A 17373-nucleotide genomic window follows, 5' to 3' on the forward strand; every position below is an offset into this window, starting at 1 on the left:
CTTCTCTTCTCTTCTCTTCTCTTCTCTTCTCTTCTCTTCTCTTCTCTGCTCCTTCTCACAAAGAGGTTTTTCTTTTCTCCTTTCTTCTGTCTTCAAAGGGCTTCATTGCCTCGCCTTCCTCATTTACAAATCAGTCACATCATGCCCCAGCTTCCAAGATTTGCTGGCCTGCCAAAGATAAAGGCGCTCATCACCTCCCCTCTTATCGCATCTTCCCAACTACGTCATGTCTGTCCTGGTCAGAGCCCTTTTGATTGTGTGGTACAGATGCTTACTCTAACTTGTGGAAGTGCAAGATGCCAAGAGCTCTTGGAAAGCCTCGACACTGGACCACATCCAAACCCAAGTCAATTGCAAAGCCTAGGATCTCTACTCCTGGGCTAGAATTATAGAATGCTAGGGAAATATAATAAAACAACCTCTCTGAGGCTGGGGAGATAGCTCAGAAGGTAAAAGCACTTGCTGCCAAATCTGATGACCTGAATTCAGTCTCTGGAACACACATGGTGGAAGGAGAGAGCTGATGCCTGCAAGTTGTTCTCATATCTCTACACACTAACAATGGCACCTTCACACAGGTGCGTGTGCACATGTACACACACACACACACACACACACACAGTCTCTCTCACACACACACACAAATGATTAAATAAATAAATACATAAATACAAAAATACATACATACATACATAAATACATAATACATAATAAAATAAGACCCTGTCTGAACTGTCTCAAAAAGGCAGGGAGAATTCATAGGGAGTTCGTATTAGATAGTCCTCCAGGGCTAGGGCTTAGGGCTCTGGGGACAGAAAGATAAGACAGAAGTGAGCTTAGGAGAGGCCACCCCAAGAGACCTGTCTATTTACTCAACTCTTAAAGAGCTAAGAACAGAATTGTCTAAATTCCAACCCTGCATCTGCATGAGTTCTTGGGAAATGGAAAAGCAGTTCACAACTAAGGTGTGAATACATGAGTGCGGAGTCCAAGCCCAAGGGCCAGGAACACTCACCGGCTAGGCAAAGTCACCCCCAAGATATTTTGTAGGGAGTGGCTGCATCCTAAGCACACAGGGTCCATCTGTCCCTAAGAAGGTAACACTTGCCAAAAATCATTCAGTGAGTGAATAGAAAAGACCCAGGGAAGTGAGTCTTGAGGAGAGTCAGCAGCTGCTCTAGTGGGACTCCAAGCATGACAAGTACCATGGTGAAAGTGTGTGAGCCAAACAATACTCTGAATATAGCCCACCATCAAACATACACCCCAGACTCAAGCCTGTGCAGATATTTTTCTCCTGCCCATATTTTTAAGCAATATAACATAATAACTAATATATGATATTTTCATTGTGATATGTGTTATATACCATTCAGAGATGGTATAAAATACATGGGAATATATGCACGCATTCCATGCAAAAACCATATCTACCGTAGAGAACTTGGTTATCTGTGGGCTTGGGATCCTGGAACTGATCTCCTTTGGATACCAAGAGATGACTGTGTCTTACTGACATACGCAGCATCTCCCCCAATATATCCTGCTTTTAACATAGCAAAGCTGGGTTTTGTTCTAAGTGAGCAAACACAGGATAACAAAAACATAATTCACCAATGCTTTCAGTCTTGGTAAAGCTACATGACACACTTCCAATCAGTGAGATACTTCTAAAAGCTGGCTGTGCTCAAATTATCTTTAGAAGTAGAAAATCAAGTATGCTTAACCTGAACATTCAGAAAGCTGTCATGCTCCTAAGTGCAAAATGCCATAAGTCATAGGCAATTCCATATCCTGAACTTGTGTCTCATGCACAAAGTTATTAAAGATGTTGAATAAAATTCCCTTCAGCTATGTCTATAAAGTATATGACACATAAATAAATTATCTTAAGACCTGAGTCCCTTCCCCAAGATACCTCATTACATATATGCAAACATTCCAAAATTTGAAAAAATCTATGTCCTCAAACCCTTCTGTTCCCCAGCACTTCTGATAAAGGACAGATACTGGAGTAAACATTTCTAAGACTTCCGCTGCATCAATAATCCCTTGAACCTCTGCTCTCTCTACTTACAAAACACAAAACAAACAAACAAAAACAAAGGGCTCTCCTCAGAAAGGAGGATCACCCTGGGCTTTGAAGTTTTTATCTATGTTCTCTCCAGGGATCAGTGACACCAGCAGAGAAGGCCAGCTCTGTCTCCAGGCCCTGGCTTAGACTATACAGTTTTTGTCTCTGATCTGTCCTGAAGGCTTGTTCCATTGTCTTGGAGCAGGGCCACCCTCACACAGGAAGCTGTGTGTATCACTGCTCACTGCAGGCAGAAACGCTGCAAAGGCCTTACTATGACTGATAAATGGTGTTTGGTTTGGATCAGGAGGAAAAATAAGGCGCTCGGGATAACAGAGGCCGGTGGGAAAACATTCGGAACTCCAGAATCAGAGCAAAAGAAGAGACTGCTTTGAAGGCTCCACAAGGTGGTTAGCTAACTAGGAACAATGAGGGCAGCCCAGGAGGAGCTTCCTTCCACCCAGCTGCAGTCAAAGCCACCGGTGGCACAGCTAGGGAGCTGGCAGGAACCCTGTTATGACTGGGAGAACAAACAGGCTGGGTCAAGGAAGCCAAGCCCCCTTCAAAGAACTATTCCCCAACCCCCACGGCTTCAGGAGTGTTTGCTGACAAGGTAAGGTGTCCTCCAGTGGGGAGTGACTTGAGGCCACTGTAGGAAGAAGACTAGTCCAAGAGAGCTGAAAGTTGTCTGTCCCTTCTAAAAAGGACATAGTGCTATTTGTTTTCTTTGAACACTTCTGACTCTGGGAACTTTGGTCTTGCTGAGTGAGGGGGGGAAGCAACGAGGGGGCGGGGGAGAAGGAACTGAGACTGAAGAAAAGATTAAGAAGATGAAAACTTTCTTTTCCCCTGGGGGCAGGTAGGTGTGGGTGGGACTTAATTTACTTGGAGGTGTGAGCTGCAACTTTTCTTCTCTGTTCAAGAAGTATCGAATGCTTCAGTAAAATATGTGATTTTTCTCCCCTCTAACATGCAGAAAGATGGGCTCTTTTTTGTTAATGGGCTACTGATTTTAGAATTACGTGGGTGCGGGGTGAGAGCTGAGTTCTCTGCGGCCTGCCCCAACTGAGTTACCCTTTAAATAAACTGTTTCTATGGAACTTCCCATACCAGGATCCAAGGGCTTTGACCAAAGTGCCAACTTGGCATGAATAAAGGAAAATAATTTTTTCCCTTATCTCTACCCCCAGAACTCTGCAACTGTAGTTATAGCCAGCGGATTTATTAATAATTTAATACAGTACTTATTAAGAACTTGTGTTCTCACTTGGAAAGAACAGAGCTGTAAAGAGATGTTTCTCAGCAGGATCCAGGGAGGAGCAAAAATAAAATAGATCTTTCCTTCCCCAAGGTCTAGGCTCACAGAGAACAACAAGGCTGCATTTTCTGTGAAGAGCAGAGACAAAGTCTGTACAGCTCAAAGTTTGGTGAGAGAAGGAATGGCTGTTAAAGGTATAAGAAAGAATTATGCCAGTTTGGTCCCCTGGCCCAGGGACCAGAGCTGCCAAATCCTGCAGTTGGGAAGTTGTCTGGCTATCCCAGCACCTTGTGTGCCCACTGGGCCCCTGGGGCTGTGGTAGGCAGCTGTTGGCATTAACAAACAGACTTATCTGCAGAGGATATAATCTGAGATCCATGCCCCCCCCCCCCCCACACACAGAATGCCTAAAGCCACAGATGGCACGGAATTGTATTAAAATTGTGTTTCCTGTACACATATACTTATGCTAAAGTTTAACCATAGTAATAAAGTGGTCAATCAAAGCAATATGTTGCATTAGAAGCTGAGTGAACGTGCCCCCTCCCAGTGTCATACTGTGCTGTGGAAGTTAGCAAACTCGACACCAGATGTTTCCTTGTGAGATGAGGAATTTTCACAAAGGAAGCATTTTACACTTTCTTTTGGCATCCCAAATTGCTAGCATCGCCATCACACACTTTGAGGTCACTATTAAGAAAATTAAGAGGTCCTTGAAGGTAAGTCTGCTGATGCTGTGAGGTAGGTTTGAAACCCAAGCTGACAGTGGCAGGTGGTGGGCTCAGGGGACCTGCTGGTAGGTATGACATGAAAGTGAGATACATCCCACCTCTCACTGACAATGCACACACATACACAGGCACTTGTACACACACACACACAAGCACATACACACCACATACACATACACACCACATACACACCACAGGCACATACACATACATATACGCACATATATTCATGCACGCATATGCACACGCACACGTAGTTTTAGGTACTGGCCACTAGCTGCTGGCACTGTTTTGAGAGCTTGTTGAAGCTTTGGGATAAGGCCACTTCAGGGTATGTCTTTTAGGATCACAGGTTCTGATTCCCTAAGGTCCTAGGTCCCCTTAAGGTCCTACTCTCTACTTTCTAAATGTAGGGAGCTTCCAGAGCATACTTTCATTACCATGCCTTACTTGTCCCAATGGAACTCACGGAGCATCTACTTTGTCACATACTTCTCGACAGCAACAAGGAAGATAATGAGTCTAAGGGCCACAGTGACAGTTCACCTGCAGGCTGAGATGGAGCAGCAACATGTGAGGCTCCCCTGTGTCACACAGACAGTGGAGGTCTTCTTAGGGGTGCGCCAACAAAAACAGAGTTTATCAGTGACAATTTCTGAACAGTGATTGATCATGAGTCACTTGAAGCCTGAGGGAAGTAAACTTTTGAATATGGGGAGTTTTGCATACACAGAACCCTGGAGACTTTAATGCAACAAACAGCTGAGCTACTGTCAATTAAACAGCTAGAATTGGTAGTTGTCTTCCGTGTGGTACCTCAAGCACCAGGCTGTTCTGATCTTACAGCTAGGCCCTCTAGAACACAGGACTTCCAAGATCAGTACAGAACAGGATAGAGTGTGGATCTGTTGTTCATGGCACAGCAGTTCATTAACAGCATACGGATAAATTTAAATATATTTAAAGTAAGTAAAAGAAAAGGTTTGGGTCCTCACAAGGAGCTCGTGGCTTTCATGATGGGCTGTGTAAATAAAGGGCATTTTCAGCCCTACAGAAAGTTCTAGTGATCAGAGCTGTTCTAAAGGCCAGCTTCTTATTGTCCAGATTGTTATCCTGGGTGAAGTCATGGAGGTGAGTATGGGTGTCTTGGAAAGTTTGGCATCACCAGCAGGTTTCTGGATGCCCGTGAGCCAATAGTAATTCATCTGAGTGCCTGTGAGCCAATAGTAATTCATCTGAGTGCCTGTGAGCCAATAGTAATTCATCTGAATGCCAGTGAGCCAATAGTAATTCAGAATCAAACGCATAATGAATCCAAGTTGCTTCTGGTACTGCTCACCCATGATACGCTGTGCAACTTCCCTACTGCCTTGTTTTATGATATGTTATTTTTCCTGGGAAGACACAAACAAACGCCTCCAGATAGGGCACCAACAACAGACCAAAGAATTGAGTCTATGCAGATGAGCCAATGAGTTTGACACAGCATAGATGAGGCATTGCTTAAAGGAGCTTGGACAAATTACAGGCAGCTAAGTAACCAAAGAAGTTTTCTTCCCCATCAGCAACCATTAACCATTTGTGTGCCCTTTGGGAGAAGTGGGGCCTTGTATAGCTTATAGATTTGTGTACCACCTTTGCACTATCTGGGAGCCTTGTGAACCCCTTGTGTGCTGCCTCGTGGACCTTACTGCCTCCTGATCTCCTTCTACATCTATGAAGGGATGATAATGGGCTCAATATTTTGGGAATCTCATAGGGAGAAATAAAACTTATTTAGCTTTCAAGATGACAACAGCCATGTGATGCTTATGAGACACAGTAGGTCTAAGTTCACAGCATGCATGCTTTATCCCATGCAGTACCACCATGCTACAGAACACTGCGCGAGATACCTCAGCTCAGATGCAAGACTGTGTGTGGTACGGTATGAGTTGCAGTGTTTTTATTGTACGTGAAATGTTTTCAGCTCCTTTGCAAACATAGTGATTTAATTACAGAAAATAAAGACTTTTAATATTTTCCTCCTATTATTCCTCAGCATGATAGCACTTTAAATGGAAATGTGTTAGAATATTTGTTTTTTTTTTAAATGTTGCTTGAGTTTCTGACTTGAGTTTCATTGAAAAAAAATCATTAAATGAAGTTTTTCTTGGATAACCCTAACGGATAGGATTTTCAACAATTTCTGAAATGACTCAAGACATAACTTTTCACTATTTTGCATTATGTACTTATTGTGAAGTGGTGTTCTCCGAGTTAATAATAAAATTCAAGTGTCAGCTCTGAAAACTGTTGAAGAAGAAGTCCTACACCTGAAGTATCAAGTACTCAACTAGACTGGATACTTTATGTCAAAATATATAAGTTCTTCTACTTGGGTAATGTTCAAGTTAGCCTTTGTCTTTAATATATGGTAAATACATATACTAAATGACTGCTTTACATCAGTTTCTTTGTGGTTAATTATTGATAAATGTTTGATATGTATGCCCATTTTATTTAGCTATATAACCAAGGACATATAAAATTTCTTGGACAATTTCTAAGAAGTTCTGGGCTATGGGACTGCTTCTATGGCCGGAGGCAGCCTACAACACTTCTGCTGTGTTCTATTTGCTGGATCCCAATGTATAGATTAAACTCAATGTTATGTCTCCTATGCTGCTCTCTCTGTACAAGGGCACTGGTGGGTGTCTAGCTGCTCCCACACAAGGCCTGCTTAGAAGTGACCAAGAAGGAATCACGGTAAAATGGATCAGAGAACTTAGGCAGACTATCAGAGAGATCAAGACCAGAGAAGGAGCTGCACTCCTCCCCTTGCGTTTCTGGTCACTCTAAATCCTTATATAATGCAAGGTAAAGTCAGATGATAGAGAAGAGAAGTTAAAGGGAAAGAAAGCCCTGAAAAATGACCAAGATGGGATTTGTGTCTATGCTTGCAGAGTAGAACATGAAGTCATATTTTATTTAATTTTGGAAAAACTAAAGAGCGCTTTCTCCACTTCAATAGTTCCTAGGCAATTTTTATGTCACATGGTCTGCCATGAGGACTCCCTTAAGGGTTGCTTCTGCAAGCTGCAGTCCACCACACCTTTCCTCCATCATGGGAGCCCTTGAAATGTCTTTAAATGGGATAAAACACTGGTTTAAAACCAGCAGGTGTGAGATATGGTCCAGGCTGGACCCATTGGACTGTGTTTAGGTCTGCAGGCCAGCCTATGCTTAGCCAGAAAAGAAGGGTCTAATTTAGAGAAGGAGAACAAACCCTGAGGTCAATAGAACCACAAGGCCATGTCTTGGAAAATAATACAGGATGTCAGAAGCCAGAGAGATCCAAGAGCATCAGGAAGCACACCACAGAGCAGGGCAGGGCAGGGCAGGGCAGGGCAGGGCAGGGCAGGAAGGCCTGACTGACTAGATGAGTTTGAATCCAGAGCTCTCAGGAGGAACATGAAGCATTCAGGACCTGCCTGTAGGTAATTCTGGTGTCAGAGAGGCAGAAATGGGAAGATCTCGGGGGTTTGCTGACTGGCCAATCCAATTGAATAAGTGAGCTCCAGATTAAGTGAGAGACTCCATCTCACCCAGTTATATAGAGAGTGACTGAGGGAGATACAGATGTTGACTTTTGGCCTATGCATGCACACACATTCACATGCATGCATACATACATACATACACACATGCATGCATAGATAATTACTACATGCATACACAGACATACACACAGACCTATCTTCTTGGACTTTTCCAAATTAATTTGAATTTTATAAAATTACAGCTTTCAATTCAATTATCACATGTACATTTGTTATTCTTTTTCTTATTTATTGTCTACCAAATAGGTATGTGTGTTGTACATATGTAGTAGGTAGATTTATGTAGATAGCGATACATGATTTCTATATCTTGAATGTTATCTTGAATATCTAAAGTAGGAAGGTTCTCTTGAAACAATTTTCTCTTGAAAAAAAATTTTACAATAGATTTTTAATGGATGGTTTTTCAAATTTGGATAAGCCGGGGGCCTTCTCTCATGATATATGAAATTTATTTCAGATAGATATAATTTATATAAGTTTATTAGTCTTCTAAACATTGACCTGAATTGATTTTGCTAAATTACAAATAAATTACCATTATAAAAAAAGAATTTCAAGAAGATCACTATCTGTCTCTAGACCACTGTGGGCAATTCTGCCTAGAATCATCTAGAGCAGATATGTTAAAGTCCAGAGAGGAAGAGGCGAGGCCAGCGATTTCATGGCCCTGAGATGGAGTGGATTCCATGGGGAAAATGTCTTGCAAGTAGATTCTGCCTGACAAGAGCAGGCTGTAAAATGATAGAATGATGATGTTGGGGGAAAACTTTAGGTTGACTGTGAAATGTTCTCCATGGGTCATGTATTTGAACACAATGCCAAGATAGTGGACTCTTTCATTAGACCGGCTACCTTTGGGAAAAGAAGCTCTGACTGGAGAAAGCCATCACTGGGGCTAAGCCTTGGGGATATGTTGTTCTTGCTCTTGCCAGTCATTCTCTGTCGTAGTCTATCTCCCATCTGCTCCCACCACTCTGCCAAGCCTTCCCTGCATGAAGGACTGAAATCCCCTGGGATAACAAGCCTGGGATGTAGCCTTCCTCTGTCAAGTTGCTTCCGTCGGTTATTTTGTCACAGCAAAAGTAACATAACATGCTGAGTCAGGCACAAGATGTTGGACCACCATGTTCAAGGACAGAGAACTCCTAAGGGTGGGAGTGAAGCATCGCAATGACAAAGGAAGGAAATTGTGTTCACTACACTGGTTTGTGGACATGTGGAGCGAGTTATGCTAAGATGTCGAGGGACACTATAAATAGAGTCAAAATGGATTCAGATAAATTCATGCATAATGGACATCATTATTAACAGACTCTTAAAGGAAAATTGAGAATATTCTATAGGCATTGCCAGTTCTTTGAGATCAATGTCACAGGCAAGCAAATCCATGACAGACTGATATGAGAGATCACTTGCTAACTTAATATGACATTTATTAGGTTCTTATCCTCTTATTTTGGTGGCAAGAGCTCTGGGATTTGTCTACTCTGGAAGTATTGGTTCAATTTTGAGTTGATAGAGGGCTGGTGGGTCCAGTGGTTTATCAATACTAAATCATTAGAAATACTGACAACCTTTTCCATTCCCTTTCAGTTAAATCAACCCTGGCATGTATTCACCATCCCTCCCCCCCAAGCTGTACAAGTGGACTCGATATGTTACCAATTAGATGTATATTACTACCAGCCATCAGAAACTTATCTTGCCCTGGAGACAGGAATAAGCCTCTATTTCAAACCACACTCAAGAAGAAAACACAAGAGAGGAAATAGATGGGACCAACTGTTCCCAGACATGAGAATCCACTTGATGACAGACAGGAAGTGCTGTCACTGGGAAGGGTCTTAAGGATGGTCTAGGGTTTAGCCATCCCCTTTGGCATGAAGCTTAGGTAAGGAGGTCCTAGGACAATAGGAGAAAACGGTTAAGTGTCTAAAAGGGGTCACCTCTTGCCTGTCATTGGAACTACCTCTATGCTTTGCTGATTAGGTTAAATCTAGGATGAAGGGTGTTACTTTAATGTTTGGAGTTGATGCCAGCATAACTCCAGAATGTTCTGAAAATGCTGACTTTGAATGCAAAGCTAGAGGGTTAGCGATGGTTTGAGAAAAGCTTGACAGGCGGTATCTGCATGTCATGCTGCAACATCATTCTGCCTCTGCCTTTATAGTCAGAATGGAGTCAACTTCTGCTTTGTAAAAAGAAATCAGGACCAGAAAGATGGCTCGGTGGGTAAAGGTGCTTGCCACCAAGCATGAAGACAGTACTTCAATCTTCAGGTCACACTTGGAAGAAAAGAAGTGATTCTTAAAGCTGTGTTAGCCTTCAAAAACATTCAACTAATTGTGGCGTATGCATGCCTCCCCAATTAACTTAATTTTGTAATTAATAAACTAGAGAGAAATCACTCAGAACAAGACACAACTTGAAAGCCAGTGTGTTACACATCAGGATGGTCACGGCTTGAGCTCTACCCTAATCAAGAGCCTGGGGATGAGGAACTTAAACGCTCTTCCATTTGACTGTAAATAAACCCATTTTCCCTTTACCAGTGTCTGAACTCAACATTCAGAGTGCTTACAAGCACGCCATGGGGCTCACTTTACAAATCTCTGTTTCCTGGTTCCTTAGAAGTGTATGCAAACTGAGGCGGCAGGATTTGTGGATCTAAATGCCTGGTGATAGTTTTTCCTGATTTCAAAATAGAAGACTACATTAACCACAGCAGGTGTATAAACTGAGACGTAAACCAATGGAGAAGAACAGAGAGCCCTGAAGTAAATCTACATGACCACAGTTAATGGATCCCAGAGTGATGGGAACACACGGTGAGAAAGGATCACTTTTACCGAGGATGACTATGGCAAGGCCGCTGAGTGAAATGAGCCAGAAAGAAACACCAAGTGATCTCATTAGATTCTAATGAAGCAAAACTCAGAAGCAGAAGCGGCATTTAAAATGGTGATCGTCCAGAGATGTGGAAGTACTGGCTAAAGGGTACCAGGTTGCACTTAGGCAGGATGCATGCTTTCTGGAAAATAACTTAAGCATATGATAACAACAACAAGAATCCTGATTGGATTAACAGCGACTGATGTTAAATGTTAAATACCATCTTAAATGTTCTCACCACTAAAAAAGAAAGAATATGATCACAACCATATAGGGTGATGGATATGCTGATTTGATAGACTATTAATCTTCTCACGTGTATTTGTATATTCCAATACCATACTTCGTGTCGTTGAGCTATACATTTTTGTCATGTATAACAAGGCGGATATAATTACAATATGGTATAGCCTCTCCAATATTAGTACATTCAGGGTTAGCTTTTTAAATTTTTTCCCATATGTGTATGAATTTTACTTTGTAAATGAAGACTTGATATTCAGTAAATTCAAACACGTGGTGAGCCCTCCTGAGCTGGTCTGCAAGGGTAGGCTCTTTGGCCCTGCCTTACTCAGACTTGGATGTGCTCCAGACTCCAATGCCCTGGGCCCCCTGGGAGTGGTTCTGAGTATCTGTGGAGCCTGACCCCCAATTCTCTCTGGCCATCCTCCAGGGCCCTGCAAGGTTAGCAATCCTTAGGACTGGCCAACCCAGCAGATTAGTTACCCTTCTGTCCCTGCATCTGAAAAGTGACGCTTTCCCACTAATTGGTCCCATGAAGGACTAAATTCGATTGAGAAAGGAACTCCTGTGACATTGGTAACACAGATCAAGATAATTCTCAGTATACCTGTCTGGCTGCTATTCATTCTTAACTCACTGTGTTATGCTAACACTGGTCTTGACCTCCTGGAAGAATTCAGTGGATCTTGTGCCAAATACTATGTAGAGCTAGCTGAATCTAGAGCTAGCTGCTCCACAGAGAAGCTGGGGGCCATGTCTCTGCCCATGAGCAGTCTGCTCTCTCTAGAAAGACATGTTACTTTCAAGTCTACTGATCAGGACTTGAGTGATATTTTTTCACTTTAACCCTAGGATACCATTGGTTGGGGGCACATTGCAGGAACACATCGGAGATGCCACACACACTGTGTAACCAGGAAACCAGAATGCAGCAGGCTTCCTGAGTGAATCCTCTACCTTTGTTCTTCCCAGAAAAGCTTACAGAGATAAGTAGACTTCCTTGAGACTGAAGGTGGTGAAGCCAGGTCTGACACCGGGGCTCCTCTTCTCCCTCGATGGTGAGAGGGCAGAGCAGTGCAGCTAAACTCTACCCTCAAGCCTGTCTAGTTGCCTGAGGTTTTCCTTACATTTTCATCCCGAAATGATTGCTGGGTGTGCTGAGGTTTCATGGTATAACTGTAATGAGGAGCTTCATGATGTTGGAATGAGAGCCAGGAAAGAGCATTTCTGAGTTTTTTTCCCTGGGAAAGGGAGACCCTGGAGGCAGGAAATGAATCTGGCACCTTTGAGACCTTTGAGTCTTTGGATCTTAGTTTTACAGCCCATTCTCAGTATGCCTTGTCTCATAACCACAGAGAAAGGGTAGACACACTGAGGAAAAGGTCCCACCGAGTAATTGCTTAGAATGAAAGGCTTGTCATCTGTAAGTGGCACCAGGGGAGAAAGGGGAAGGTCAGGAAGAGGCCAGAAGGGGGAAACCTCAGTTCCTTTAGCAGCCATCAAAAGAAAACCAGAGAAGTGTTACATTCGTGTACTGTGAGCACTCCAACAACTAGGTAAAATTAAATCACTATTTGGGATTTTCACCAATTAGCTTGTCTGGTACCCCCTCCCCTCCCCCACACACTCCCCATTGTTTTCCTCCTCTAGCCTCAGCAGACACGTGCACAGGCTCATGCACCCACACTCACTCTCCTCCCACAACACCCACTCTTGCAACTTTCTGATTCCACCCTGGGTTTCTATTGCGTGATTACCAGAAGCCTCTTGGAGAAGAAAGAGTTTATCTCAGCTGACACTTAAGTCAGTCACATTCTATCTCTAGGAAGTCAGGACAGGAACTCAAAGCAAGAACCTTGGAAATGGTAACCAAACCAGAAGCCACCAACAAAGGCTTCTTCCTGTGGCTTGCTCAGCTTGCATTCTTACACACCTCAGGACCCCTGGTCTAGGGATGGTGGTACTCACACTGAGTCAGAACTCCCCACATCAATCCTTAACCAAGACAATGCCCCACAGACCTGTCTATAGGTCAATTTTATCGATGTCTTTTTCTTCACTGAGGTTTATCTTGGCAGATCAATCAGGCTTGTATTAAACCAACAAGAAAACAATTAGGATGCCCTGCCATTTTCTTTTTTATTGTTCCCAGATATCAATTTTTTGTATGCCCTGTTTTGCTTTGTTTTTTTTAAAGAAATTCTGATCGTAGAGCACACCCCATTGGCATCTGTGTTCTTCCTTTATCAGTGGGTTTTGTCAACAGAGAAACAGTCTGCCTCAGATGCCCTTGGCTATATTGGGGAACTGGGGTTCTTACCAGACTCTGTACCAGTTCCACAGTTACAGAACAGACATTGCCCCTGCTCTCAGATTTCCTCAGTCTCTCTATATGTTCTTTTCACTTATCTTCATGCCATTCATGAAAAAGAGCAGCTTCTCCTGGAGAAAGAGAAGAATCTCACTGCTGCTTGCACTGCTCATCTGACGAAGGGCATTCTGTCAGCACCTGGTGAGATGTGCTATTGTTGGTCCAGACCTGGTGACTGGACTTCTAGGAACACATCTTCCAGCAGTAATGCATGGGTCACAAAACAGCATTGTTTGCCACATTGTTCACTATAGTGCTGCTTGCCATGACAAATGAGTAGAAGCTAGCTAGCTGTCATCTACAAGAGACTGGAAGGGTGAGTTATGACCCCACTACACAATGGATACTCTGACCCTATAAAAACAATAGGTCATGGTCTAAATATAGATACGGGAAGATGCCAAGGACTTTAGTGAAGCTGGAAAGGCACTGATGGGTTACCAGAGCACAGGGAAACAACATATTTGTTCTTGTTTGTATAGAATACCACTGAATTAGTATCCGGAGACCAAGGGAAGTGGGCAGGTATAGATAGGAAGTCCTGGATAAAGAGGAGTCAGGGTTTAGGAGGCAAGAGATGAGGAGGAAGCCTTTTCTATGTGCATTTTTGTACTTGACTTTTGAATCATATTGACTGTTCTATCTCTTCCAAAACAGTTTAAGTGAAAATTCTGAGTGAATCATACACACACACACACACACACACACACACACAGAGAGAGAGAGAGAGAGAGAGAGAGAGAGAGAGAGAGAGAGAGAGAGGTCATTGAATATAGACATGAAAACTTGTAAGTTTTCATTGATTAGAGGTGGGAATCTAACACCCAGAAGGTACAGAACAAAATCGTCGGTGACTAAATCTGAGAGTAAATATTCTCTTTTGTTGGGGATTCATATGTTCTAAGTTGTGAATAAGGAAAATAAGTAATGAAAATAGAATTAGGATTCATGGGACATTTTAGAGTCCAAGGAGCTTACAAAGCAATTCTCTTGGTCCTTTCTCTTTCAGATAAGAAAGTTCAGGTTCGGACGTTGTTGAGCTTTCCCAAGTCACCCTCTTCAAGGCGGAGCCATCCCTGGAACACTGTGTGCCTGGCCCTAGGTCATAACTGCATTTGTTCCTTACTCCTTTGGCAGCACTGCAAATGGACTGACTCTAAGGCTAGCCTCAAATGCTTGTAGCTCTAAATCAGAGACCCTCTAGGGAGAACGCAGGCAAGGAACTGAAACTGTCTTACCCACAAGACCTTTTGATTAAAAAAAAAAGTGAATCTTAATATAGTTTGTTGGAGAGGGACCATCTGTTCCCAATCTTTAGAGAAGAGGGATGGGAATGTATGCTACGATATGAAGCATGAGATAAAAAGAGGAAATTCCTAATTTGTCTGGTTATAGACCAATATACCATCAAAGCAGACCACTGTGGCTGTCTCTGGGCCATGTAAGAAGAGATCACCATTCTTCTTCAGTAATTTGTCCCAAACCATGTCTTCCAAGAACAGACCTCTGTAATTTGGGAAGATCTTCAACTGAGACACTAGCACTTACCTCTGTGTCCTCTGCATGTCACCCCCATGGGATGTGTCTATGTTTTCTATTCCTTGAAGAACAACAGGGCACCTATTGTGAGACAAGCCCTTGCCTCCTCACATCTCCCAGGTGTTTGGAACATAAGGCACAACCCACTGCAGATGGGGGGGGGGCAGGTTCTATAGCCACAATGCTTGCTTCTGTCTTCATTCTGTCCTTCACATTGGACACATGGAACATACAGACCGTGGGCATGAGCCTGACAAGCAGAGTACACTGTTCGTTAGCCGTCAAGTAAGGCTGTGTTCTGTAGCTGATCAAAATGTATAATATCTCCCTTGTGGCACACACTGGTGCAGGTGCAAAAACCTCTCTTGTCATGTAGAAAAGGCACATGTAGGAAGCGGGTGGTAGTACTGTGTGACAATAGGCCTCCCACACATCCTCTGTCACGCTCTTCCTCTTCTGCTTAAAAGTAAAGCAGGGCACCCCAGGGAAGAAACCCCGGGGCAGAAAAATGTTGGTAAGAGGGAAAGAACGAAGGGTTGACCCATTGACCTGTTCAGAGAGGAGCCTCACCAACCAGCAGCAATACTAGGTGTCCATGCTAGAGGCCAGTAAGCTACACTCTGAGCAGGCCATCAGAACTTAAAAGCACAAACATTAGGGACAATGCCCTGGTGTTTTCCTCTTTAGAGGAGCATGAACAGATGTTTCTTCCTAGGCCTCAGTGTGGACACTGAAACCGCTGTCATTTTCTATCCTTGGAAAAGTGTCATGAGTTAGCCCATGCAGCATGATAGCCCATGCAGCTGAGAAAGGTTCTCCTATGAGTAAATGCTTGTTGAGTAAATTAGTGACCTTTAGACTAGTACCCTTATTGACAATTGACATGGAAGGCTGTGATTAATTATCTAATGATTAATCTACCTTGCTCACTATATAAGAAAAGCATATTAAAATTGAGCCAGCTATTTCTTTTTTCCTGTGTATCATTTCTTATAAAACACTTAGTCAAGGGTGTTGTTATTATTTAATTAGCATGAAACTCTGTGTATGTGTCTCTCTTTCTCTCTCTGTCTCTCTGTCTCTGTCTCTCTGCTTCTCTCTTTCTGTGTGTGTCGGTATGTGTGTCTGTGTGTGTGTGTGTGTTCATGCATGTGCCAATACAAGATTGGCATAGTAAGCTGAAAAGATCCCTTTCTTAGTGGTCAAATGTATGTCCATTTGTCTTCCTACCACCTCTCACGTAGTGGGTGGAGACAGAAGAGTGACATTTTGGGACTTGGTTGCCTCTGCCTTATCATAGCTTCACAATCATATGGTGGCCTCATGGGAAACCCACTCTTAGTCACTCTCTTTGATGCTCCAGCAGTTCACAAATCATAAGCCTTTCTTGGTTTTGGCTTTAAGGCAGCTTCACTTAATATTCAACATATGAATCACGTGCTGAGTAATCGAAATGGTTGGGAAAATCTCTGTCCTAATCCCTTGAGGTTCTCCTCTTTTATGAAGGCTCTACTTTCAGAAAAAAGTCACATTTAAGTTCCCATAGAACATAGGGGTTTTTTATTTATTTAATTAATTATTTCATTTATTTACATCCCAAATATTGCCCCCATCCCCCCCTTCAGTGTTCTTCCCCCCACACCCTTCACCTATGAAAGGGTGGATCCTCTGGGTTCCCCACCACACACACATACACCTTGGAGCATTACATGTCCACAGGATTAGGTGCATCATCTCCTACTGAGGCCAGACAAGGCAGCCCTCTGCTACATAAATGCTGGGGACCTCGACCAGCCAGTATACGCTTTGGTTGTTGACTGGGTCTCTGGGAGCTCGCAGGGGTCCAGGTTAGTTAATATTGTTAGTCTTCTTATGGGGTTCCCATCCTCTTCCATCCTTTCAATCCTTCCCCTAACTCTTTCATTGGGATCCCCAATCTCCATCCAATGTTTGGCTGTGAGCATCTGCATCTATCTCAGTCAGCTGCTGGTACAGCCTCTCGGAGACATGCTAGCTAGGCTCCTGTCTGCAAGCACAACATAGCACTAGTAATAGTGTCAGAAATTGAGCACATAGTTTTAAAAACAAGTTCGAAGACATTCTTTCCTCAGCACCTTCTTTTAATGATGAATAAGTAAACAATTATATTGAAATGGATGGTAAGTGGATAAATGTTAAGAAAGTATATGTGTATGGATGAATAGATGGATGGATGGGTGGGTAGGTGGTGAATATATAGATGAACTGATAGACAAATGCATTGTGGGTAGTTAGAAAATAAGTGTTATGTGAACTGATGGATGGATAAATCGTTAGTACATGGGAGGATAGAGAGATGGATGGAATCTAAACAAATGATTACCCGTGGATGGGTGACTACATAGTTGAATTCTGGTCTCTTTTGGCCTATATATTTATTCATCCAAAAAATCATAATCCTTATGGGCCTTGTTAATTCACTAGTGCTGTGAAGGGGCACCACTACCAAAGCAACTTATAAAAGAAAGATTTTATTGGGCTCTTGCTTATGATTTCAGCAGATTAGTCCACAATGACCATAGTAGGAAGCATGGCAGCAGGCAGGCAGACACGGCATTGGAACAGTAGCTGAGAACTTACATGTTGCAACAGCAATCACTAGGCAGGGAGAGGGAGAGGGA

Source organism: Grammomys surdaster, unplaced genomic scaffold (assembly GCF_004785775.1).
Source record: "Grammomys surdaster isolate TR1022 unplaced genomic scaffold, NIH_TR_1.0 239, whole genome shotgun sequence".
Classification (NCBI taxonomy): domain Eukaryota; kingdom Metazoa; phylum Chordata; class Mammalia; order Rodentia; family Muridae; genus Grammomys; species Grammomys surdaster.